Source organism: Oncorhynchus clarkii, chromosome 16 (assembly GCF_045791955.1).
Source record: "Oncorhynchus clarkii lewisi isolate Uvic-CL-2024 chromosome 16, UVic_Ocla_1.0, whole genome shotgun sequence".
NCBI lineage: Eukaryota > Metazoa > Chordata > Actinopteri > Salmoniformes > Salmonidae > Oncorhynchus > Oncorhynchus clarkii.
Window position 1 is genome coordinate 2,779,724 of NC_092162.1, and position 24,863 is coordinate 2,804,586.

Here is a 24,863-nt window from a genome sequence, read left to right on the forward strand (position 1 = left end):
ACTGTAACATAATACTACTGTTACTCTACCAGGGGGTAGAGACTGTAACACCATAATAATACTGTTACTCTGTCAGGGGGTAGAGACTGTAACAGAATAATACTGTTACTCAGTCAGGGGGTAGAGACTGTAACACCATAATACTGTTACTCTACCAGGGGGTAGAGACTGTAACACCAGAATAATACTGTTACTCTACCAGGGGGTAGAGACTGTAACACCATAGTAATAATGTTACTCTATCAGGGGGTAGAGACTGTAACACCATAATAATACTGTTACTCTACCAGGGGGTAGAGACTGTAACACCATAATACTGTTACTCTACCAGGGGGTAGAGACTGTAACACCATAATAATACTGTTACTCTACCAGGGGGTAGAGACTGTAACATAATAATACTGTTACTCTGCCAGGGGGTAGAGACTGTAACACCATAATACTGTTACTCTACCAGGGGGTAGAGACTGTAACACCATAATAATACTGTTACTCTACCAGGGGGTAGAGACTGTAACACCATAATAATACTGTTACTCTACCAGGGGGTAGAGACTGTAACACCATAATAATACTGTTACTCTGCCAGGGGGTAGAGACTGTAACAGAATAATACTGTTACTCTACCAGGGGGTAGAGACTGTAACATAATAATACTGTTACTCTGCCAGGGGGTGGAGACTGTAACACCAGAATAATACTGTTACTCTACCAGGGGGTAGAGACTGTAACACCATAATAATACTGTTACTCTACCAGGGGGTAGAGACTGTAACACCATAATAATACTGTTACTCTACCAGGGGGTAGAGACTGTAACATAATAATACTGTTACTCTGCCAGGGGGTAGAGACTGTAACAGAATAATACTGTTACTCTACCAGGGGGTAGAGACTGTAACATAATAATACTGTTACTCTGCCAGGGGGTAGAGACTGTAACACCAGAATAATACTGTTACTCTGCCAGGGGGTAGAGACTGTAACACCAGAATAATACTGTTACTCTGCCAGTGGGTAGAGACTGTAACACCATAATAATACTGTTACTCTACCAGTGGGTAGAGACTGTAACACCAGAATAATACTGTTACTCTGCCAGAGGGTAGTGACTGTAACACCATAATAATACTGTTACTCTACCAGGGGGTAGAGACTGTAACACCATAATAATACTGTTACTCTACCAGGGGGTAGAGACTGTAACACCAGAATAATACTGTTACTCTTCCAGGAGGTAGAGACTGTAACACCAGAATAATACTGTTACTCTTCCAGGAGGTAGAGACTGTAACATAATAATACTGCTACTCTACCAGGGGGTAGAGACTGTGCACCAGAATAATACTGTTACTCTACCAGGAGGTAGAGACTGTAACATAATAATACTGTTACTCTGCCAGTGGGTAGAGACTGTAACACCAGAATAATACTGTTACTCTACCAGGGGGTAGAGACTGTAACAGAATAATACTGTTACTCTTCCATTGGGTAGAGACTGTAACACCAGAATAATACTGTTACTCTGCCAGGGGGTAGAGACTGTAACATAATAATACTGTTACTCTACCAGGAGGTAGAGACTGTAACACCATAATAATACTGTTACTCTACCAGGGGGTAGAGACTGTAACATAATAATACTGTTACTCTACCAGGGGGTAGAGACTGTAACAGAATAATACTGTTACTCTTCCATTGGGTAGAGACTGTAACACCAGAATAATACTGTTACTCTTCCATTGGGTAGAGACTGTAACACCATAATAATACTGTTACTCTACCAGGGGGTAGAGACTGTAACACCATAATAATACTGTTACTCTGCCAGGGGGTAGAGACTGTAACATAATAATACTGTTACTCTACCAGGGGGTAGAGACTGTAACACCATAATAATACTGTTACTCTACCAGGGGGTAGAGACTGTAACACCAGAATAATACTGTTACTCTTCCAGGAGGTAGAGACTGTAACATAATAATACTGTTACTCTACCAGGGGGTAGAGACTGTAACACCAGAATAATACTGTTACTCTACCAGGGGGTAGAGACTGTAACACCATAGTAATAATGTTACTCTATCAGGGGGTAGAGACTGTAACACCATAATAATACTGTTACTCTACCAGGGGGTAGAGACTGTAACACCATAATACTGTTACTCTACCAGGGGGTAGAGACTGTAACACCATAATAATACTGTTACTCTACCAGGGGGTAGAGACTGTAACATAATAATACTGTTACTCTGCCAGGGGGTAGAGACTGTAACACCATAATACTGTTACTCTACCAGGGGGTAGAGACTGTAACACCATAATAATACTGTTACTCTACCAGGGGGTAGAGACTGTAACACCATAATAATACTGTTACTCTACCAGGGGGTAGAGACTGTAACACCATAATAATACTGTTACTCTGCCAGGGGGTAGAGACTGTAACAGAATAATACTGTTACTCTACCAGGGGGTAGAGACTGTAACATAATAATACTGTTACTCTGCCAGGGGGTGGAGACTGTAACACCAGAATAATACTGTTACTCTACCAGGGGGTAGAGACTGTAACACCATAATAATACTGTTACTCTACCAGGGGGTAGAGACTGTAACACCATAATAATACTGTTACTCTACCAGGGGGTAGAGACTGTAACATAATAATACTGTTACTCTGCCAGGGGGTAGAGACTGTAACAGAATAATACTGTTACTCTACCAGGGGGTAGAGACTGTAACATAATAATACTGTTACTCTGCCAGGGGGTAGAGACTGTAACACCAGAATAATACTGTTACTCTGCCAGGGGGTAGAGACTGTAACACCAGAATAATACTGTTACTCTGCCAGTGGGTAGAGACTGTAACACCATAATAATACTGTTACTCTACCAGTGGGTAGAGACTGTAACACCAGAATAATACTGTTACTCTGCCAGAGGGTAGTGACTGTAACACCATAATAATACTGTTACTCTACCAGGGGGTAGAGACTGTAACACCATAATAATACTGTTACTCTACCAGGGGGTAGAGACTGTAACACCAGAATAATACTGTTACTCTTCCAGGAGGTAGAGACTGTAACACCAGAATAATACTGTTACTCTTCCAGGAGGTAGAGACTGTAACATAATAATACTGCTACTCTACCAGGGGGTAGAGACTGTGCACCAGAATAATACTGTTACTCTACCAGGAGGTAGAGACTGTAACATAATAATACTGTTACTCTGCCAGTGGGTAGAGACTGTAACACCAGAATAATACTGTTACTCTACCAGGGGGTAGAGACTGTAACAGAATAATACTGTTACTCTTCCATTGGGTAGAGACTGTAACACCAGAATAATACTGTTACTCTGCCAGGGGGTAGAGACTGTAACATAATAATACTGTTACTCTACCAGGAGGTAGAGACTGTAACACCATAATAATACTGTTACTCTACCAGGGGGTAGAGACTGTAACATAATAATACTGTTACTCTACCAGGGGGTAGAGACTGTAACAGAATAATACTGTTACTCTTCCATTGGGTAGAGACTGTAACACCAGAATAATACTGTTACTCTTCCATTGGGTAGAGACTGTAACACCATAATAATACTGTTACTCTACCAGGGGGTAGAGACTGTAACACCATAATAATACTGTTACTCTGCCAGGGGGTAGAGACTGTAACATAATAATACTGTTACTCTACCAGGGGGTAGAGACTGTAACACCATAATAATACTGTTACTCTACCAGGGGGTAGAGACTGTAACACCAGAATAATACTGTTACTCTTCCAGGAGGTAGAGACTGTAACACCAGAATAATAATGTTACTCTTCCAGGAGGTAGAGACTGTAACATAATAATACTGTTACTCTACCAGGTGGTAGAGACTGTAACACCAGAATAATACTGTTACTCTGTCAGGGGGTAGAGACTGTAACACCAGAATAATACTGTTACTCTACCAGGGGGTAGAGACTGTAACATAATAATACTGTTACTCTGTCAGGGGGTAGAGACTGTAACAGAATAATAATACTGTTACTCTATCAGGGGGTAGAGACTGTAACAGAATAATAATACTGTTACTCTGCCAGGGGGTAGAGACTGTAACATAATAATACTGTTACTCTGTCAGGGGGTAGAGACTGTAACAGAATAATAATACTGTTACTCTATCAGGGGGTAGAGACTGTAACAGAATAATAATACTGTTACTCTGCCAGGGGGTAGAGACTGTAACATAATAATACTGTTACTCTACCAGGGGGTAGAGACTGTAACACCATAATAATACTGTTACTCTACCAGGGGGTAGAGACTGTAACACCATAATAATACTGTTACTCTACCAGGGGGTAGAGACTGTAACACCATAATAATACTGTTACTCTACCAGGGGGTAGAGACTGTAACACCATAATAATACTGTTACTCTACCAGGGGGTAGAGACTGTAACACCATAATAATACTGTTACTCTACCAGGGGGTAGAGACTGTAACACCATAATAATACTGTTACTCTACCAGGGGGTAGAGACTGTAACACCATAATAATACTGTTACTCTGCCAGGGGGTAGAGACTGTAACACCATAATAATACTGTTACTCTACCAGGGGGTAGAGACTGTAACACCATAATAATACTGTTACTCTACCAGGGGGTAGAGACTGTAACACCATAATAATACTGTTACTCTACCAGGGGGTAGAGACTGTAACACCATAATAATACTGTTACTCTGCCAGGGGGTAGAGACTGTAACATAATAATACTGTTACTCTACCAGGGGGTAGAGACTGTAACACCAGAATAATACTGTTACTCTACCAGGGGGTAGAGACTGTAACATAATAATACTGTTACTCTACCAGGGGGTAGAGACTGTAACATAATAATACTGTTACTCTACCAGGGGGTAGAGACTGTAACATAATAATACTGTTACTCTGCCAGGGGGTAGAGACTGTAACACCATAATAATACTGTTACTCTACCAGGGGGTAGAGACTGTAACACCATAATAATACTGTTACTCTACCAGGGGGTAGAGACTGTAACACCATAATAATACTGTTACTCTACCAGGGGGTAGAGACTGTAACACCATAATAATACTGTTACTCTACCAGGGGGTAGAGACTGTAACACCATAATAATACTGTTACTCTACCAGTGGGTAGAGACTGTAACACCAGAATAATACTGTTACTCTGCCAGAGGGTAGTGACTGTAACACCATAATAATACTGTTACTCTACCAGGGGGTAGAGACTGTAACACCATAATAATACTGTTACTCTACCAGGGGGTAGAGACTGTAACACCAGAATAATACTGTTACTCTTCCAGGAGGTAGAGACTGTAACACCAGAATAATACTGTTACTCTTCCAGGAGGTAGAGACTGTAACATAATAATACTGCTACTCTACCAGGGGGTAGAGACTGTAACACCAGAATAATACTGTTACTCTTCCAGGAGGTAGAGACTGTAACATAATAATACTGTTACTCTGCCAGTGGGTAGAGACTGTAACACCAGAATAATACTGTTACTCTACCAGGGGGTAGAGACTGTAACAGAATAATACTGTTACTCTTCCATTGGGTAGAGACTGTAACACCAGAATAATACTGTTACTCTGCCAGGGGGTAGAGACTGTAACATAATAATACTGTTACTCTACCAGGAGGTAGAGACTGTAACACCATAATAATACTGTTACTCTACCAGGGGGTAGAGACTGTAACATAATAATACTGTTACTCTACCAGGGGGTAGAGACTGTAACAGAATAATACTGTTACTCTTCCATTGGGTAGAGACTGTAACACCAGAATAATACTGTTACTCTTCCATTGGGTAGAGACTGTAACACCATAATAATACTGTTACTCTACCCGGGGGTAGAGACTGTAACACCATAATAATACTGTTACTCTGCCAGGGGGTAGAGACTGTAACATAATAATACTGTTACTCTACCAGGGGGTAGAGACTGTAACACCATAATAATACTGTTACTCTACCAGGGGGTAGAGACTGTAACACCAGAATAATACTGTTACTCTTCCAGGAGGTAGAGACTGTAACACCAGAATAATAATGTTACTCTTCCAGGAGGTAGAGACTGTAACATAATAATACTGTTACTCTACCAGGTGGTAGAGACTGTAACACCAGAATAATACTGTTACTCTGTCAGGGGGTAGAGACTGTAACACCAGAATAATACTGTTACTCTACCAGGGGGTAGAGACTGTAACATAATAATACTGTTACTCTATCAGGGGGTAGAGACTGTAACAGAATAATAATACTGTTACTCTATCAGGGGGTAGAGACTGTAACAGAATAATAATACTGTTACTCTGCCAGGGGGTAGAGACTGTAACACCATAATAATACTGTTACTCTACCAGGTGGTAGAGACTGTAACACCATAATAATACTGTTACTCTACCAGGGGGTAGAGACTGTAACACCATAATAATACTGTTACTCTACCAGGGGGTAGAGACTGTAACACCATAATAATACTGTTACTCTACCAGGGGGTAGAGACTGTAACACCATAATAATACTGTTACTCTACCAGGGGGTAGAGACTGTAACACCATAATAATACTGTTACTCTACCAGGGGATAGAGACTGTAACACCATAATAATACTGTTACTCTACCAGGGGGTAGAGACTGTAACACCATAATAATACTGTTACTCTGCCAGGGGGTAGAGACTGTAACACCATAATAATACTGTTACTCTACCAGGGGGTAGAGACTGTAACACCATAATAATACTGTTACTCTACCAGGGGGTAGAGACTGTAACACCATAATAATACTGTTACTCTACCAGGGGGTAGAGACTGTAACATAATAATACTGTTACTCTACCAGGGGGTAGAGACTGTAACATAATAATACTGTTACTCTACCAGGGGGTAGAGACTGTAACATAATAATACTGTTACTCTGCCAGGGGGTAGAGACTGTAACACCATAATAATACTGTTACTCTACCAGGGGATAGAGACTGTAACACCATAATAATACTGTTACTCTACCAGGGGGTAGAGACTGTAACACCATAATAATACTGTTACTCTACCAGGGGGTAGAGACTGTAACACCATAATAATACTGTTACTCTTCCAGGAGGTAGAGACTGTAACATAATAATACTGTTACTCTACCAGGGGGTAGAGACTGTAACACCATAATAATACTGTTACTCTACCAGGGGGTAGAGACTGTAACACCATAATAATACTGTTACTCTACCAGGGGGTAGAGACTGTAACACCATAATAATACTGTTACTCTTCCAGGAGGTAGAGACTGTAACATAATAATACTGTTACTCTACCAGGGGGTAGAGACTGTAACACCATAATAATACTGTTACTCTACCAGGGGGTAGAGACTGTAACAGAATAATAATACTGTTACTCTACCAGGGGGTAGAGACTGTAACACCATAATAATACTGTTACTCTACCAGGGGGTAGAGACTGTAACACCATAATAATACTGTTACTCTGTCAGGGGGTAGAGACTGTAACACCATAATAATACTGTTACTCTACCAGGGGGTAGAGACTGTAACAGAATAATAATACTGTTACTCTACCAGGGGGTAGAGACTGTAACATAATAATACTGTTACTCTACCAGGGGGTAGAGACTGTAACACCATAATAATACTGTTACTCTATCAGGGGGTAGAGACTGTAACACCATAATAATACTGTTACTCTACCAGGGGGTAGAGACTGTAACACCATAATAATACTGTTACTCTACCAGGGGGTAGAGACTGTAACACCATAATAATACTGTTACTCTACCAGGGGGTAGAGACTGTAACATAATAATACTGTTGTTCCCACTGTGAATATTAAAACATAGCCAAACCAAAAACTGTGGATAGATGGCAGCATTCGTGCAAAACTGAAAGTCGTGAACCACCGCATTTTACCAGGGCAAGGTGATTGGGAATATGGTTGTATACAAAAAGTCCTGTTATGACCTCCGTAAGACCATCAAACAGGCAAAACATCAGTACAGAGACAAAGTGGAGTCACAATTCAACGGCTCAGACACAAGATGTATGTTGCAGGGACTCCAGACAGTCACGGATTATTGAGGGAAAACCAGCCACGTCGCGGACACCGATGTCTTGCTCCCGGACAAACGAAACACATTCTTCGCCCGCTTCGTGAACTGTGAGCTCTCGTTTATCGTGGCCGATGTGAGTAAGACGTTTAAATGTGTTAACCCTCGCAAGGCTGCCGGCCCAGACGGCATCCCTGACTGCATCCTCAGAGCATGACCAGCCGCGTCCTCAGAGCTCAGACCAGCCGCGTCCTCAGAGCTCAGACCAGCCGCGTCCTCAGACCAGCCGCGTCCTCAGAGCTCAGACCAGCCGCGTCCTAAGAGCTCAGACCAGCCGCGTCCTCAGAGCATGTCCAGCCGCGTCCTCAGAGCTCAGACCAGCCGCGTCCTCAGAGCTCAGACCAGCCGCGTCCTCAGAGCTCAGACCAGCAGCGCCCTCAGAGCTCAGACCAGCCGCGTCCTCAGAGCATGAGCAGCCACGTCCTCAGGGCATGACCAGCCGCGTCCTCAGAGCATGACCAGCCGCGTCCTCAGAGCATGACCAGCCGCGTCCTCAGAGCATGACCAGCCGCGTCCTCAGAGCTCAGACCAGCCGCGTCCTCAGAGCTCAGACCAGCCGCGTCCTCAGAGCTCAGACCAGCCGCGCCCTCAGAGCTCAGACCAGCCGCGTCCTCAGAGCATGAGCAGCCACGTCCTCAGGGCATGACCAGCCGCGTCCTCAGAGCATGACCAGCCGCGTCCTCAGAGCATGACCAGCCGCGTCCTCAGAGCTCAGACCAGCCGCGTCCTCAGAGCATGACCAGCCGCGTCCTCAGAGCATGACCAGCCGCGTCCTCAGAGCTCAGACCAGCCGCGTCCTCAGACCAGCCGCGTCCTCAGACCAGCCGCGTCCTCAGACCAGCCGCGTCCTCACACCAGCCGCGTCCTCAGAGCATGACCAGCCGCGTCCTCAGAGCTCAGACCAGCCGCGTCCTCAGAGCTCAGACCAGCCGCGTCCTCAGAGCTCAGACCAGCCGCGTCCTCAGAGCTCAGACCAGCCGCGTCCTCAGAGCTCAGACCAGCCGCGTCCTCAGAGCTCAGACCAGCCGCGTCCTCAGAGCATGACCAGCCGCGTCCTCAGAGCATGACCAGCCGCGTCCTCAGACCAGCCGCGTCCTCAGACCAGCCGCGTCCTCAGACCAGCCGCGTCCTCAGAGCATGACCAGTCGCGTCCTCAGAGCTCAGACCAGCCGCGTCCTCAGAGCATGACCAGCCGCGTCCTCAGAGCATGACCAGCCGCGTCCTCAGACCAGCCGCGTCCTCAGAGCATGACCAGCCGCGTCCTCAGAGCTCAGACCAGCCGCATCCTCAGAGCTCAGACCAGCCGCGTCCTCAGACCAGCCGCGTCCTCAGACCAGCCGCGTCCTCAGACCAGCCGCGTCCTCAGAGCATGAGCAGCCGCGTCCTCAGAGCATGACCAGCCGCGTCCTCAGGGCATGACCAGCCGCGTCCTCAGGGCATGACCAGCCGCGTCCTCAGGGGATGACCAGCCGCATCCTCAGGGCATGACCAGCCGCGTCCTCAGAGCTCAGACCAGCCGCGTCCTCAGAGCATGACCAGCCACGTCCTCAGAGCATGACCAGCCGCGTCCTCAGAGCATGACCAGCCGCGTCCTCAGAGCATGAGCAGCCGCGTCCTCAGAGCATGAGCAGCCGCGTCCTCAGAGCATGACCAGCCGCGTCCTCAGAGCATGACCAGCCGCGTCCTCAGGGCATGACCAGCCGCGTCCTCAGGGGATGACCAGCCGCATCCTCAGGGCATGACCAGCAGCTGGCTGGTGTGTTGTACGGACATATTCAATCTCTCCCTGTCCCAGTCTGCTGTCCCCACTTGCTTCAAGATTTCCATTTATTGTTTCTATATCCAAGAAAGCGAAGGTAACTGAACTAAATAAATATGGCCCTGTAGCGCACTCTCTTTTGTGTTTTGTCTTCTGTCAGGTCACGGCTCATCAGAGTCTTGGCAGAGAAGAGAGTTTAGGATAGAGATGTTAAGTCCGGACATACAGAAGGACTCCTGTGTATTCACGCTACTGTGACAGAATACAATACAGGACCTTGGTATTAAGTAGCACTCTGTGCTGTTGTATTGTTGGGTCCTCACGCCCTCTATACAACTAGACAAAGTCTGTGTTGAGGAGAGAAAAAAACGGTGTTGGCCCGGTTTTAGGACACCGTATGAAAAGGCGACTCCTTCTGGAGTCGGCCCTTAATCGTTTGTCTCTCTTCCCAGTAACAGCAGCACTTGCATGTAATGTCTTGTTTGAATGTCCTCGAGCAAACACACCTACAGTATTGAAGTATTTCTGTAGTAGTAACATGAAAGTCTCAAACAAGAAGAAGAGTAGGGTAGCCTAGTGGTTAGAGTGTAGGGACGGCAGGTGGCCTAGTGGTTAGAGTGTAGGGACGGCAGGTAGTCTAGTGGTTAGAGTGTAGAGGAGGCAGGTAGCCTAGTGGTTAGAGTGTAGAGGAGGCAGGTAGCCTAGTGGTTAGAGTGTAGGGACGGCAGATAGCCTAGTGGTTAGAGTGTAGGGACGGCAGGTAGTCTAGTGGTTAGAGTGTAGAGGTGGCAGGTAGCCTAGTGGTTAGAGTGTAGGGACGGCAGGTAGCCTAGTGGTTAGAGTGTAGGGACGGCAGGTAGTCTAGTGGTTAGAGTGTAGGGACGGCAGGTAGCCTAGTGGTTAGAGTGTAGGGACGGCAGGTAGTCTAGTGGTTAGAGTGTAGGGACGGCAGGTAGCCTAGTGGTTAGAGTGTAGGGACGGCAGGTAGCCTAGTGGTTAGAGTGTAGGGACGGCAGGTAGCCTAGTGGTTAGAGTGTAGGAACGGCAGGTAGCCTAGTGGTTAGAGTGTAGGGACGGCAGGTAGCCTAGTGGTTAGAGTGTAGGGACGGCAGGTAGCCTAGTGGTTAGAGTGTAGGGACGGCAGGTAGCCTAGTGGTTAGAGTGTAGGGACGGCAGGTAGTCTAGTGGTTAGAGTGTAGGGACGGCAGGTAGTCTAGTGGTTAGAGTGTAGGGACGGCAGGTAGCCTAGTGGTTAGAGTGTAGGGACGGCAGGTAGCCTAGTGGTTAGAGTGTAGGGACGGCAGGTAGCCTAGTGGTTAGAGTGTAGGGACGGCAGGTAGCCGAGTGGTTAGAGTGTAGGGATGGCAGGTAGCCTAGTGGTTAGAGTGTAGGGACGGCAGGTAGCCTAGTGGTTAGAGTGTAGGGACGGCAGGTAGTCTAGTGGTTAGAGTGTAGAGGTGGCAGGTAGCCTAGTGGTTAGAGTGTAGAGGAGGCAGGTAGCCTAGTGGTTAGAGTGTAGGGACGGCAGGTAGTCTAGTGGTTAGAGTGTAGGGACGGCAGGTAGCCTAGTGGTTAGAGTGTAGGGACGGCAGGTAGCCTAGTGGTTAGAGTGTAGGGACGGCAGGTAGCCTAGTGGTTAGAGCGTTGGACTAGTAACCGGAAGGTTGCAAGTTCAAACCCCCAAGCTGATAAGGTACAAAAATGTCGTTCTGCCCCTGAACAGGCAGTTAACCCACTGTTCCTAGGCCGTCATTGAAAATAAGAATTTGTTCTTAACTGACTTGCCTAGTTAAATAAAGGTAAAAAATAAAATAAAATAAAGAGTAACATTTAGATACAGAATCTAGTATTGGCAGCAGCTCTGTGTGTCAGTAGCTAGCTCCTTCCATCTAGGATGGACATTCAGGCTTTTATGGTTTCTATTACTGTTGTCTGGATCACCCCCCCCCCCCACCACAAAGGGATTATTCCATCCTCTGTAAGAGGCCTGATCACGTGGGGGTCATAAGTCAAACCCGAGGTCAGCTCAGAGGTCACCTCAGGATCAGGCGGGTCACCCTTTGTGGTTGGCTGACGATGTGGTCACATGTTCACGTCCGATGCAGCCGTTGGTTGGGCTGCCCAGTGAAACTGATTGATAACCTTGAAGCTGATCACATGATTTGATAATTGAGTAATCAATAGACCCTAATCATTTGGAATGTAGACTAAGTGTGTTAAGTTTGTCCAATGACTTCCTGCTAAAGGCCCCCCCCCACTTCTGAGAATCCCCATATAGTCGCATGGTGCTGCTGCTGGTGTGTGACTGAGTAGAGGACTAGACGAGACCAAATGTCAATTGTGTTAGACATGGTTAGGGTAGTATGCCAACGCAATTGTGTATACCCTACTCCTGACGCTGATCAGCTGATTTGATTATTGAATAATCAATACTCGTCTGGAATGTAGACCAACTGTGTTTAGAACGGGAAAACATTTCTTCCCAAGATCCCCCAGTTCCAAGAAGCCCCAAATATTTTTAGGGTTGTTGCGGCGACCATATTACCGCCACACCGGCGGTCACGAGTATGGTTGCAAAGGGTCGGAAACGTTCCGGAGATCCTCCGTGGGAAGTTAAGCCCTGGAATTTTTGGGGGAATTTTGCTTAAATTAAATTTAGCTTATAACAGTGAAACCTTTTTTTGTGTGGGGGACACATGAGGGAATTCTACGCCTTGTGGCATATTTTGGTTAAACTAACCCCGATTCAATGGAATTGCAACCCTCTGCATGCACAGTGCATTCTGCCGTCACATGCACAGTGCATTCTGCCGTCACATGCACAGTGCATTCTGCCGTCACATGCACAGTGCATTCTGCCGTCACATGCACAGTGCATTCTGCCGTCACATGCACAGTGCATTCTGCCGTCACATGCACAGTGCATTCTGCCGTCACATGCACAGTGCATTCTGCCGTCACATGCACAGTGCATTCTGCCGTCACATGCACAGTGCATTCTGCCGTCACATGCACAGTGCATTCTGCCGTCACATGCACAGTGCATTCTGCCGTCACATGCACAGTGCATTCTGCCGTCACATGCACAGTGCATTCTGCCGTCACATGCACAGTGCATTCTGCCGTCACATGCACAGTGCATTCTGCCGTCACATGCACATTGCATTCTGCCGTCACATGCACATTGCATTCTGCCGTCACATGCACAGTGCATTCTGCCGTCACATGCACAGTGCATTCTGCCGTCACATGCACAGTGCATTCTGCCGTCACATGCACAGTGCATTCTGCCGTCACATGCACAGTGCATTCTGCCGTCACATGCACAGTGCATTCTGCCGTCACATGCACATTGCATTCTGCCGTCACATGCACAGTGCATTCTGCCGTCACATGCACAGTGCATTCTGCCGTCACATGCACATTGCATTCTGCCGTCACATGCACATTGCATTCTGCCGTCACATGCACAGTGCATTCTGCCGTCACATGCACAGTGCATTCTGCCGTCACATGCACAGTGCATTCTGCCGTCACATGCACAGTGCATTCTGCCGTCACATGCACAGTGCATTCTGCCGTCACATGCACAGTGCATTCTGCCGTCACATGCACAGTGCATTCTGCCGTCACATGCACAGTGCATTCTGCCGTCACATGCACATTGCATTCTGCCGTGACATGCACATTGCATTCTGCCGTCACATGCACATTGCATTCTGCCGTCACATGCACAGTGCATTCTGCCGTCACATGCACAGTGCATTCTGCCGTCACATGCACAGCTGATTCTCAAGATCTTGCACACTAATGAGATGCTGGATGCGGAGTTACACAGAGGTCAAGTGAAGGTCAAGCAAATCATAGAGAAAGCAGACTGTATTGCAATCATCTCTGATAGGTGGTCGAATGTTTGTGGGCAAGGAATAATTAACTACATCATCTCCACCGCTCAACCAGTATTCTACAAGAGCACAGACACACCGGTCTCTACATTGTAGATGAGCTGAAGGCAGTCATCAATGATTTGGACCACAGAAGGTATTTGCACTGGTGACAGACAATGCTGCCTACATTTTTTATTTGTATTGTACCTTTATTTAACCCGACAATTTTCTAGCTTGGAAACTCTACTTTTATCCAATGTAAAAAAAAATATTTTGCTACGTAGGACCGAACGGCTCGATTCGGTCCTAAATATGTTTAGTTACGAAAACCATGTTAGTATTGATGTTCCCGAACAGATTTAATTTGGTTTCACAAATTAAGCACTACGTAGCTGCAGGAACAGGGTTGGAGAGCCCATGGCATAGAGAGTACTGGGTAGCTGCAGGAACAGGGTTGGAGAGCCCATGGCATACAGAGTACTGGGTAGCTGGAAGAACAGGGTAGGAGAGCCCATGGCATACAGAGTACTGGGTAGCTGGAAGAACAGGGTAGGAGAGCCCATGGCATACAGAGTACTGGAACAGGGTTGGAGAGGCAGGTAGCCTAGTGGTTAGAGTGTAGGGACGGCAGGTAGCCTACTGGTTAGAGTGTAGGAACGGCAGGTAGCCTAGTGGTTAGAGTGTAGGGACGGCAGGTAGCCTACTGGTTAGAGTGTAGGGACGGCAGGTAGCCTACTGGTTAGAGTGTAGGGACGGCAGGTAGCCTAGTGGTTAGAGTGTAGGGACGGCAGGTAGCCTAGTGGTTAGAGTGTAGGGACGGCAGGTAGCCTAGTGGTTAGATTGTAGGGGCGGCAGGTAGCCTGGTGGTTAGAGTTTAGGGACGGCAGGTAGCCAGGTGGTTAGAGTGTAGGGACGGCAGGTAGCCTGGTGGTTAGAGTGTAGGGACGGCAGGTAGCCTAGTGGTTAGAGTGTAGGGACGGCAGGTAGCCTAGTGGTTAGAGTGTAGGGACGGCAGGTAGCCTAGTGGTTAGAGTGTAGGGATGGCAGGTAGCCTGGTGGTTAGAGTTTAGGGACGGCAGGTAGCCAGGTGGTTAGAGTGTAGGGACGGCAGGTAGCCAGGTGGTTAGAGTGTAGGGACGGCAGGTAGCCTGGTGGTTAGAGTGTAGGGACGGCAGGTAGCCTAGTGGTTAGAGTGTCGGGACGGCATGTAGCCTAGTGGTTAGAGTGTAGGGACGGCAGGGTAGCCTAGTGGTTAGAGTGTCGGGACGGCAGGTAGCCTAGTGGTTAGAGTGTCGGGACGGCATGTAGCCTAGTGGTTAGAGTGTAGGGACGGCAGGGTAGCCTAGTGGTTAGAGTGTCGGGACGGCAGGTAGCCTAGTGGTTAGAGTGTAGGGACGGCAGGTAGCCTGGTGGTTGGAGCGTTGGACTAGTAACCGAAAGGTTGCAAGATCGAATCCCAGAGCTGACAAGGTACAAATCTGTCGTTCTGCCCCTGAACAGGCAGTTAACCCACTGTTCCTAGGCCGTCATTGAAAATAAGAATTTAATTTTAACTGACTTGTCTAGTTAAATAAAGGTACAATAAAATAGATTGAGGGCTTCATCTGACTCTGGGTTCAGTAGATAAAGGGCATCATCGCCAAAATCCCAAAGTATCCCTTTAACTAGCTTTAATGTCAATGTCAGCTTTAATGAAACCAATTCCTTGGCATCCTGATAGTATGCTTTCTTATGAACCGATCGCCGGAGGGACAGGAGTGTATTACCGGTTGGGGTGATTGCGTCAACACTTACAGGTGATACAGGACATCAGGAAGAACTAAGCCCTCTAGGGGTCTCAGTGTATTACCGGTTGGGGTGATACAGGACAGCAGGAAGAACTAAGCCCTCTAGGGGTCTCAGTGTATCAGTGTATTACCGGTTGGGGTGATACAGGACATGAGGTAGAACTAAGCCCTCTAGGGGTCTCAGTGTATTACCGGTTGGGGTGATACAGGACATGAGGTAGAACTAAGCCCTCTAGGGGTCTCAGTGTATTACCGGTTGGGGTGATACATTACATCAGGTAGAACTAAGCCCTCTAGGGGTCTCAGTGTATTACCGGTTGGGGTGATACAGGACATGAGGTAGAACTAAGCCCTCTAGGGGTCTCAGTGTATTACCGGTTGGGGTGATACAGGACATCAGGTAGAACTAAGCCCTCTAGGGGTCTCAGTGTATTACCGGTTGGGGTGATACAGGACATGAGGTAGAACTAAGCCCTCTAGGGGTCTCAGTGTATTACCGGTTGGGGTGATACAGGACATGAGGTAGAACTAAGCCCTCTAGGGGTCTCAGTGTATTACCGGTTGGGGTGATACAGGACATCAGGTAGAACTAAGCCCTCTAGGGGTCTCAGTGTATTACCGGTTGGGGTGATACAGGACATCAGGTAGAACTAAGCCCTCTAGGGGTCTCAGTGTATTATATAGGGAATAGGTAGCGCCATCTTTTTACCGGAGTGCTATCGTCAAAAGTATTGTACATTGTGTACAAAACATGAACACCTTCTTAATATTGAGTTGCACCCCCCCTTTTGCCCTCAGAACAGCCTCGATTCGTTCAGGGCGTGGACTCTACAAGGTATTCGATGGCGTTCCACAGGGATGCCTGCCCATGTTGACTCTAATGCTGCGTCACCGTTGTGTCAGTTGTGCGTGTCCTTTTGGTGGTGGACCGTTCTTGATACACACGGAAAACGGTTGAGTTTGAAAAACCCAGCAGTGTTGCAGTTCTTGACACAAACCCGGTGCGCCTGGCACCTACCATCATACCCCGTTCAGAGGCACTTAAATATTTTGTCTTGGCCGGTTACCTTCTGAATGGCACACACGCATAATCACATAATCCATGTCTCAAAATCCTTCTTTACCCCGTCTCCTCCCCTTCTTCTACACTGATTGTGACATCAATAAGGGATCATAGGTTTCACCTGGATTCACCTGGTCAGTCTCAATGTTTAGTCCACTCAGTGTATAGGGTGTTGTTTGGGAATCAGCTACCTGGCTCTCTGCCTTGTCCCAGACCCCCAACAAACACAGCCTGGCTCTCTGCCTTGTCCCCGACCCCCAACAAACATAACCTGGTTCTCTGCCTGGCCCCCGACCCCAACAAACACAACCTGGCTCTCTGCCTGGTCCCCGACCCCCAACAAACATAACCTGGCTCTCTGCCTGGTCCCCGACCCCCAACAAACACAACCTGGCTCTCTGCCTGGTCCCCGACCCCAACAAACACAACCTGGCTCTCTGCCTGGCCCCCCACCCAAACAAACACAACCTTAATCAGACCACCATCTTTAAGGGGCTGTCACTGACTCAGGTCTCTCGTCCATACGGACCATCCATTCACACAGAGACCCTATTGATCCCTCTGATCTAGGGCTGTACCATGTGGCTGGCCAGCCGTCACTGACTCAGGTCTCTCGTCCATACGGACCAGCCATTCACACAGAGACCCTATTGATCCCTACTAATTCTACACCACCTACATTGATTTCCTAGTCCTTATGTCAGTCAGGACGTATTGCTGTCCGTTGGCTGCCTGCTGAACCACCAGCCGAACATCAGTCCATCACTGTGAACATTCCCTCAGCTGTAATGGTAGAAAGTGTTTTTTTACATCTCAGAAGGCAGAGAGAGAGACTGATCCCAAGGAGCAGCAGTAGAACTGGTCTGGTCCAGGAAGTCACCGTGGGACTGTGTCTCTTGTGTGGCAGTCACACACACACACACACGCACGTGCACGTGTGATTGACAGGCCCCTGCCTTCTTTAGCCTGGCGTTCCCACGCTGCATTGGGGGTAATTGTCGGAAGCAGTGAGTTGAAACCACCGGTCCATCCATGGATCACTGCTGGACAAAGACCACAGGGGAGGGAGAGGGGGGGAGGGGGGGGGAGGGGGAGAATGACAAATAGAAATCTGTCTAATTATTGGCTAAATTTAATCACAAACTTCAATGTTAACAAATTTCTAAACAGAGATTTCAAATTAAGCACAACTCGTCAAACAAACACAGACATGACCAATGTACGGACTCTGTGACCATAGCCTGGTCATGGAGACAGGAGACCATGGACAAACACAGACATTCAGAGGAGACCTTGTAATCATTGTGGTACAGCACTTCCTACTCCACTGTTCAACGAATATGTTTCAATCAGTGGTATTTATCTTATAAAATCTGAAGAACAAATTGCAGGATTGTTGGCCGGGGCCCAGGAAAATTTCAGTGGCATGTTCTGTTCAGGCCTAAGGCAGTAGCTTGTTCTGTTCAGGCCCAAGGCAGTAGCTTGTTCTGTTCAGGCCCAAGGCAGTAGCTTGTTCTGTTCAGGCCCAAGGCAGTAGCTTGTTCTGTTCAGGCCCGAAGCAGTAGCTTGTTCTGTTCAGGCCCAAGGCAGTAAGTAGCTTGTTCTGTTCAGGCCTAAGGCAGTAAGTAGCTTGTTCTGTTCAGGCCTAAGGCAGTAAGTAGCTTGTTCTGTTCAGGCCTAAGGCAGTAAGTAGCTTGTTCTGTTCAGGCCTAAGGCAGTAAGTAGCTTGTTCTGTTCAGGCCTAAGGCAGTAAGTAGCTTGTTCTGTTCAGGCCTAAGGCAGTAAGTAGCTTGTTCTGTTCAGGCCTAAGACAGTAAGTAGCTTGTTCTGTTCAGGCCTAAGGCAGTAAGTAGCTTGTTCTGTTCAGGCCTAAGGCAGTAAGTAGCTTGTTCTGTTCAGGCCTAAGGCAGTACGTAGCTTGTTCTGTTCAGGTCTAAGGCATTAAGTAGCTTGTTCTGTTCAGGCCTAAGGCAGTAAGTAGCTTGTTCTGTTCAGGCCTAAGGCAGTAAGTAGCTTGTTCTGTTCAGGCCTAAGGCAGTAAGTAGCTTGTTCTGTTCAGGCCTAAGACAGTAAGTAGCTTGTTCTGTTCAGGCCTAAGGCAGTAAGTAGCTTGTTCTGTTCAGGCCTAAGACAGTAAGTAGCTTGTTCTGTTCAGGCCTAAGGCAGTAAGTAGCTTGTTCTGTTCAGGCCTAAGGCAGTAAGTAGCTTGTTCTGTTCAGGCCTAAGGCAGTAAGTAGCTTGTTCTGTTCAGGCCTAAGGCAGTAAGTAGCTTGTTCTGTTCAGGTCTAAGGCAGTAAGTAGCTTGTTCTGTTCAGGCCTAAGGCAGTAAGTAGCTTGTTCTGTTCAGGCCTAAGGCAGTAAGTAGCTTGTTCTGTTCAGGCCTAAGGCAGTAAGTAGCTTGTTCTGTTCAGGCCTAAGGCAGTAAGTAGCTTGTTCTGTTCAGACCTAAGGCAGTAAGTAGCTTGTTCTGTTCAGGCCTAAGGCAGTAAGTAGCTTGTTCTGTTCAGGCCTAAGGCAGTAAGTAGCTTGTTCTGTTCAGGCCTAAGGCAGTAAGTAGCTTGTTCTGTTCAGGCCTAAGGCAGTAAGTAGCTTGTTCTGTTCAGGCCTAAGGCAGTAAGTAGCTTGTTCTGTTCAGGCCTAAGGCAGTAAGTAGCTTGTTCTGTTCAGGCCTAAGGCAGTAAGTAGCTTGTTCTGTTCAGGCCTAAGGCAGTAAGTAGCTTGTTCTGTTCAGGCCTAAGGCAGTAAGTAGCTTGTTCTGTTCAGGCCTAAGGCATTAAGTAGCTTGTTCTGTTCAGGCCTAAGGCAGTAAGTAGCTTGTTCTGTTCAGGCCTAAGGCAGTAAGTAGCTTGTTCTGTTCAGACCTAAGGCAGTAAGTAGCTTGTTCTGTTCAGACCTAAGGCAGTAAGTAGCTTGTTCTGTTCAGGTCTAAGGCAGTAAGTAGCTTGTTCTGTTCAGGTCTAAGGCAGTAAGTAGCTTGTTCTGTTCAGGCCTAAGGCAGTAAGTAGCTTGTTCTGTTCAGGTCTAAGGCAGTAAGTAGCTTGTTCTGTTCAGGCCTAAGGCAGTAAGTAGCTTGTTCTGTTCAGGCCTAAGGCAGTAAGTAGCTTGTTCTGTTCAGGCCTAAGGCAGTAAGTAGCTTGTTCTGTTCAGGCCTAAGGCAGTACGTAGCTTGTTCTGTTCAGGCCTAAGGCAGTAAGTAGCTTGTTCTGTTCAGGCCTAAGGCAGTAAGTAGCTTGTTCTGTTCAGGCCTAAGGCAGTAAGTAGCTTGTTCTGTTCAGGCCTAAGGCAGTAAGTAGCTTGTTCTGTTCAGGCCTAAGGCAGTACGTAGCTTGTTCTGTTCAGGCCTAAGGCAGTAAGTAGCTTGTTCTGTTCAGGCCTAAGGCAGTAAGTAGCTTGTTCTGTTCAGGCCTAAGGCAGTAAGTAGCTTGTTCTGTTCAGGTCTAAGGCAGTAAGTAGCTTGTTCTGTTCAGGTCTAAGGCAGTAAGTAGCTTGTTCTGTTCAGGCCTAAGACAGTAAGTAGCTTGTTCTGTTCAGGCCTAAGGCAGTAAGTAGCTTGTTCTGTTCAGGCCTAAGGCAGTAAGTAGCTTGTTCTGTTCAGGCCTAAGGCAGTAAGTAGCTTGTTCTGTTCAGGCCTAAGGCAGTAAGTATCTTGTTCTGTTCAGGCCTAAGGCAGTAAGTAGCTTGTTCTGTTCAGGCCTAAGACAGTAAGTAGCTTGTTCTGTTCAGGCCTAAGACAGTAAGTAGCTTGTTCTGTTCAGGCCTAAGGCAGTAAGTAGCTTGTTCTGTTCAGGCCTAAGGCAGTAAGTAGCTTGTTCTGTTCAGGCCTAAGGCAGTAAGTAGCTTGTTCTGTTCAGGCCTAAGGCAGTAAGTAGCTTGTTCTGTTCAGGCCTAAGGCAGTAAGTAGCTTGTTCTGTTCAGGCCTAAGGCAGTAAGTAGCTTGTTCTGTTCAGACCTAAGGCAGTAAGTAGCTTGTTCTGTTCAGGCCTAAGGCAGTAAGTAGCTTGTTCTGTTCAGACCTAAGGCAGTAAGTAGCTTGTTCTGTTCAGACCTAAGGCAGTAAGTAGCTTGTTCTGTTCAGGCCTAAGGCAGTAAGTAGCTTGTTCTGTTCAGGCCTAAGGCAGTAAGTAGCTTGTTCTGTTCAGGCCTAAGGCAGTAAAGTAAGTAGCTTGTTCTGTTCAGGCCTAAGGCTTCTGCAGATTCTATTGTGTCATATTTCTGAAAGGTCCCTTTGGGTTTTAGAAAAATGTGGGCTGTGTTTTGTTTTGAGCTGTTCAGTCAATTACAGCTCAGCGTTGGTAACATTTCGTGTAGCCTTATCAGTTTCGAGCCTAATTGTAATGGTGGTTATTTTTAGAGCAGGGCTCTCCAACCCTGTTTCTAGAGAGCTACCGTCCTGTAGGTTTTAACTCCAACCCTGTTTCTAGAGAGCTACCCTCCTGTAGGTTTTAACTCCAACCCTGTTCCTGGAGAGAGACCCTCCTGTAGGTTAACTCCAACCCTGTTCCTGGAGAGAGACCCTCCTGTAGGTTTTTAACTCCAACCCATTTCCTGGAGAGAGACCCTCCTGTAGGTTTTAACTCCAACCCTGTTCCTGGAGAGAGACCCTCCTGTAGGTTTTAACTCCAGCCCTGTTCCTGGAGAGAGACCCTCCTGTAGGTTTTAACTCCAACCCCAGTTTCAACTGACCTGATTCATCTTAAAAATCTGGTGTGCTAGGTTAGGGTACTCTCCAGGAAGAGGGTTGGAGTTAAAACCTACAGGAGGGTATCTCTCCAGGAACAGGGTTAGTGTGTAAACCTACAGGAGGGTGTCTCTCCAGGAACAGGGTTAGTGTGTAAACCTACAGGAGGGTGTCTCTCCAGGAACAGGGTTGGAGTTAAAACCTACAGGAGGGTCTCTCTCCAGGAACAGGGTTGGAGTTAAAACCTACAGGAGGGTGTCTCTCCAGGAACAGGGTTGGATAGTCCTGTTTTACAGCATATGAGGAATTTAGGTCAGTAATCACTCACTTTCAACTGACTATAGATGTCAAAAATCAGTCTCGTGCATGTTGTATTTTGAAGTTCCCATGACTTATATGAGTCAAGTTCTGCAGTGTTTACCAGAAGGACATATCGGTCAGAAAGTGTAGCTTCCTTTTCAACCACATGGGGGCAGTCTTCCCACTCGCTGCTCTCTGTGTAGAACAAGTCACAGCAGCTCCTCTCTCTTACATTCCTGTTTACTCTGTCAATTACAGTGCTTTCATGTGAAAAATAAAACATTTGCCAGAGTAATTTACTCAACTGTCCCTTTTACTAATATGATCTTTTAATCCCACTTGACTGGAGATTCTTCCCAACCCAACAACAGTACTTGTCTTCAAAGTCTGGTAATGAATATCTCATTGTAGGAGAGGTTTTTCTGAGAGGAATTTGTTTGGGTGATTCAAACTTGTTTCCAAGCTGGGAGGGGTTGCATTCTAACATATGAAAGGAGAGGGGCAGAGAGAGAGAGAGAGAGTGGAACAGAGGAGGAAGAAGGGGAGAGACAGGAGGGGCAGAGAGAGAGTAGGACAGAGGAGGAAGAAGGGGAGAGACAGGAGGAGGGGCAGAGAGAGAGTGGAACAGAGGAGGAAGAAGGGGAGAGACAGGAGGAGAGAGTGGAACAGAGGAGGAAGGGGGAGAGAAAGGAGGGGGAGAGCAAGAGGGGAACGGAGAGAGGAGAGGCAGTTGGAGGGAAAGCGGAACAGAGGCAGTGGGAGGGAGAGCGGAACAGAGGAGAGGCAGTGGGAGGGAGAGCAGAACAGAGAGAGGAGAGGCAGTGGGAGGGAGAGCAGAACAGAGAGAGGGGAGGCAGTGGGAGGGAGAGCGGAACAGAGAGGAGAGGCAGTGGGAGGGAGAGCGGAACAGAGAAGAGAGGCAGTGGGGGAGACAGATTGGAACAGAGGCGAGGCAGTGGGAGGGAGAGCGGAACAGAGAGAGGAGAGGCGGTGGGAGGGAGCGCAGAACAGAGAGAGGAGAGGCAGTGGGAGGGAGAGCAGAACAGAGAGAGGCGAGGCAGTGGGAGGGAGAGCGGAACAGAGAGAGGAGAGGCGGTGGGAGGGAGAGCAGAACAGAGAGAGGAGAGGCAGTGGGAGGGAGAGCGGAACAGAGAGAGACACTGCATCTTACAGGGATGAGGGGTGGGTTGAGTTTCTAGAGAGGTGGCTAAAGAGGTGGGTCGAGTTTCTGGAGAGGTGGCTCGAGTTTATAGAGAGGTGGGTCGAGTTTCTAGAGAGGTGGCTAGAGAGGAGGGTCGAGTTTCTAGAGAGACTGCTCGAGTGATGAGTCAAGTTTTTAGAGAGAAGGATCGAGTTTCTAGAGAGATGGATAGATTTTCTAGAGACGTGGGTTGAGTTTCTAGAGGTGGCTAGGGAAATGGGTCGAGTTTCTAGAGATGGGTCGAGTTTCTAGAGAGACGGCTCGAGAGATGGGTCGAGTTTCTAGGGAGACGGCTTGAAAGATTGGTCAAATTTCTAGGGAGACGGCTAGAGAGATGGGTCGAGTTTCTAGAGAGATGGGTCGAGTTTCTAGAGAGATGGTTCGATTTTCTAGAGATGTTGGTTGAGTTTCTAGAGGTTGCTAGGGAAATGGGTCGAGTTTCTAGAGAGGTGGGTCGAGTTTCTAGAGAGACGGCTCGAGAGATGGGTTGAGTTTCTAGAGACTGCTCGAGAGATGAGTCGAGTTTCTAGAGATAAGGATCAAGTTTCTAGAGAGATGGATCGATTTCTAGAGACGTGGGTTGAGTTTCTAGAGGTGGCTAGGGAAATGGGTCGAGTTACTAGAGAGATGGGTTGATTTTCTAGAGAGGCGACTCGAGAGATTGGTCGAATTTCTAGGGAGACGGCTTGAGCGATGGGTCGAGTTTGTAGAGAGATGGGTCGAGTTTGTAGAGAGATGGGTCGAGTTTGTAGAGAGGTGGGTCGAGTTTGTAGAGAGGTGGGTCGAGTTTGTATAGAGGTGGGTCGAGTTTCTAGAGAGGTGGGTCGAGTTTGTAGAGAGGTGGGTCGAGTTTCTAGAGACGTGGGTCGAGTTTCTAGAGACGTGGGTCGAGTTTCTAGAGACGTGGGTTGAGTTTCTAGAGAGGTGGGTTGAGTTTCTAGAGGTTGCTAGAGAGGTGGGTCGAGTTTGTAGAGAGGTGGGTCGAGTTTGTAGAGAGGTGGGTCGAGTTTGTAGAGAGGTGGGTCGAGTTTGTAGAGAGATTGGTCGAGTTTCTAGAGACGTGGGTCGAGTTTCTAGAGACGTGGGTCGAGTTTCTAGAGAGGTGGATCGAGTTTCTAGAGAGGTGGGTTGAGTTTCTAGAGAGGTGGGTTGAGTTTCTAGAGAGGTGGGTTGAGTTTCTAGAGAGGTGGGTTGAGTTTCTAGGGAGATGGTCGAGTTTCTAGGGAGATGGTCGAGTTTCTAGGGAGAGGGTCGAGTTTCTAGGGAGAGGGTCGAGTTTCTAGGGAGATGGTGGAGTTTCTAGGGATATGGTGGAGTTTCTAGGGATATGGTGGAGTTTCTAGGGAGATGGTGGAGTTTCTAGGGAGATGGTGGAGTTTCTAGGGAGATGGTGGAGTTTCTAGGGAGATGGTGGAGTTTCTAGGGAGATGGTGGAGTTTCTAGGGAGATGGTGGAGTTTCTAGGGAGATGGTGGAGTTTCTAGGGAGATGGTGGAGTTTCTAGGGAGATGGTCGAGTTTCTTGGGAGATGGGTTTAGTTCTAGAGATCGGTCTAGTTTCTAGAGATTGGTCTAGTTTCTATTGAGATGGCTAGAGATGGGTCTAGTTTCTACAGAGATGGCTAGAGAGATGGGTCTAGTTTCTACTGAGGTTGCTAGAGAGATGGGTCAAGTTTTTACAGAGGTGGCTAGAGTGATGGGTCTAGTTTCTAGAGAGATATTTCTAGGGAGGTGGGTCAAATTTCTAGAGAGGTGGGTCGAATTTCTAGAGAGGTGGGTCGAATTTCTAGGGGGGTGGGTCGAGTTTCTAGGGGGGTGGGTCGAGTTTCTAGGGAGATGGTCGAGTTTCTAGGGAGATGGTCGAGTTTCTAGGGAGATGGTCGAGTTTCTAGGGAGATGGTCGAGTTTCTAGGGAGATGGTCGAGTTTCTCGGGAGATGGTCGAGTTTCTCGGGAGATGGTCGAGTTTCTAGGGAGATGGTCGAGTTTCTAGGGA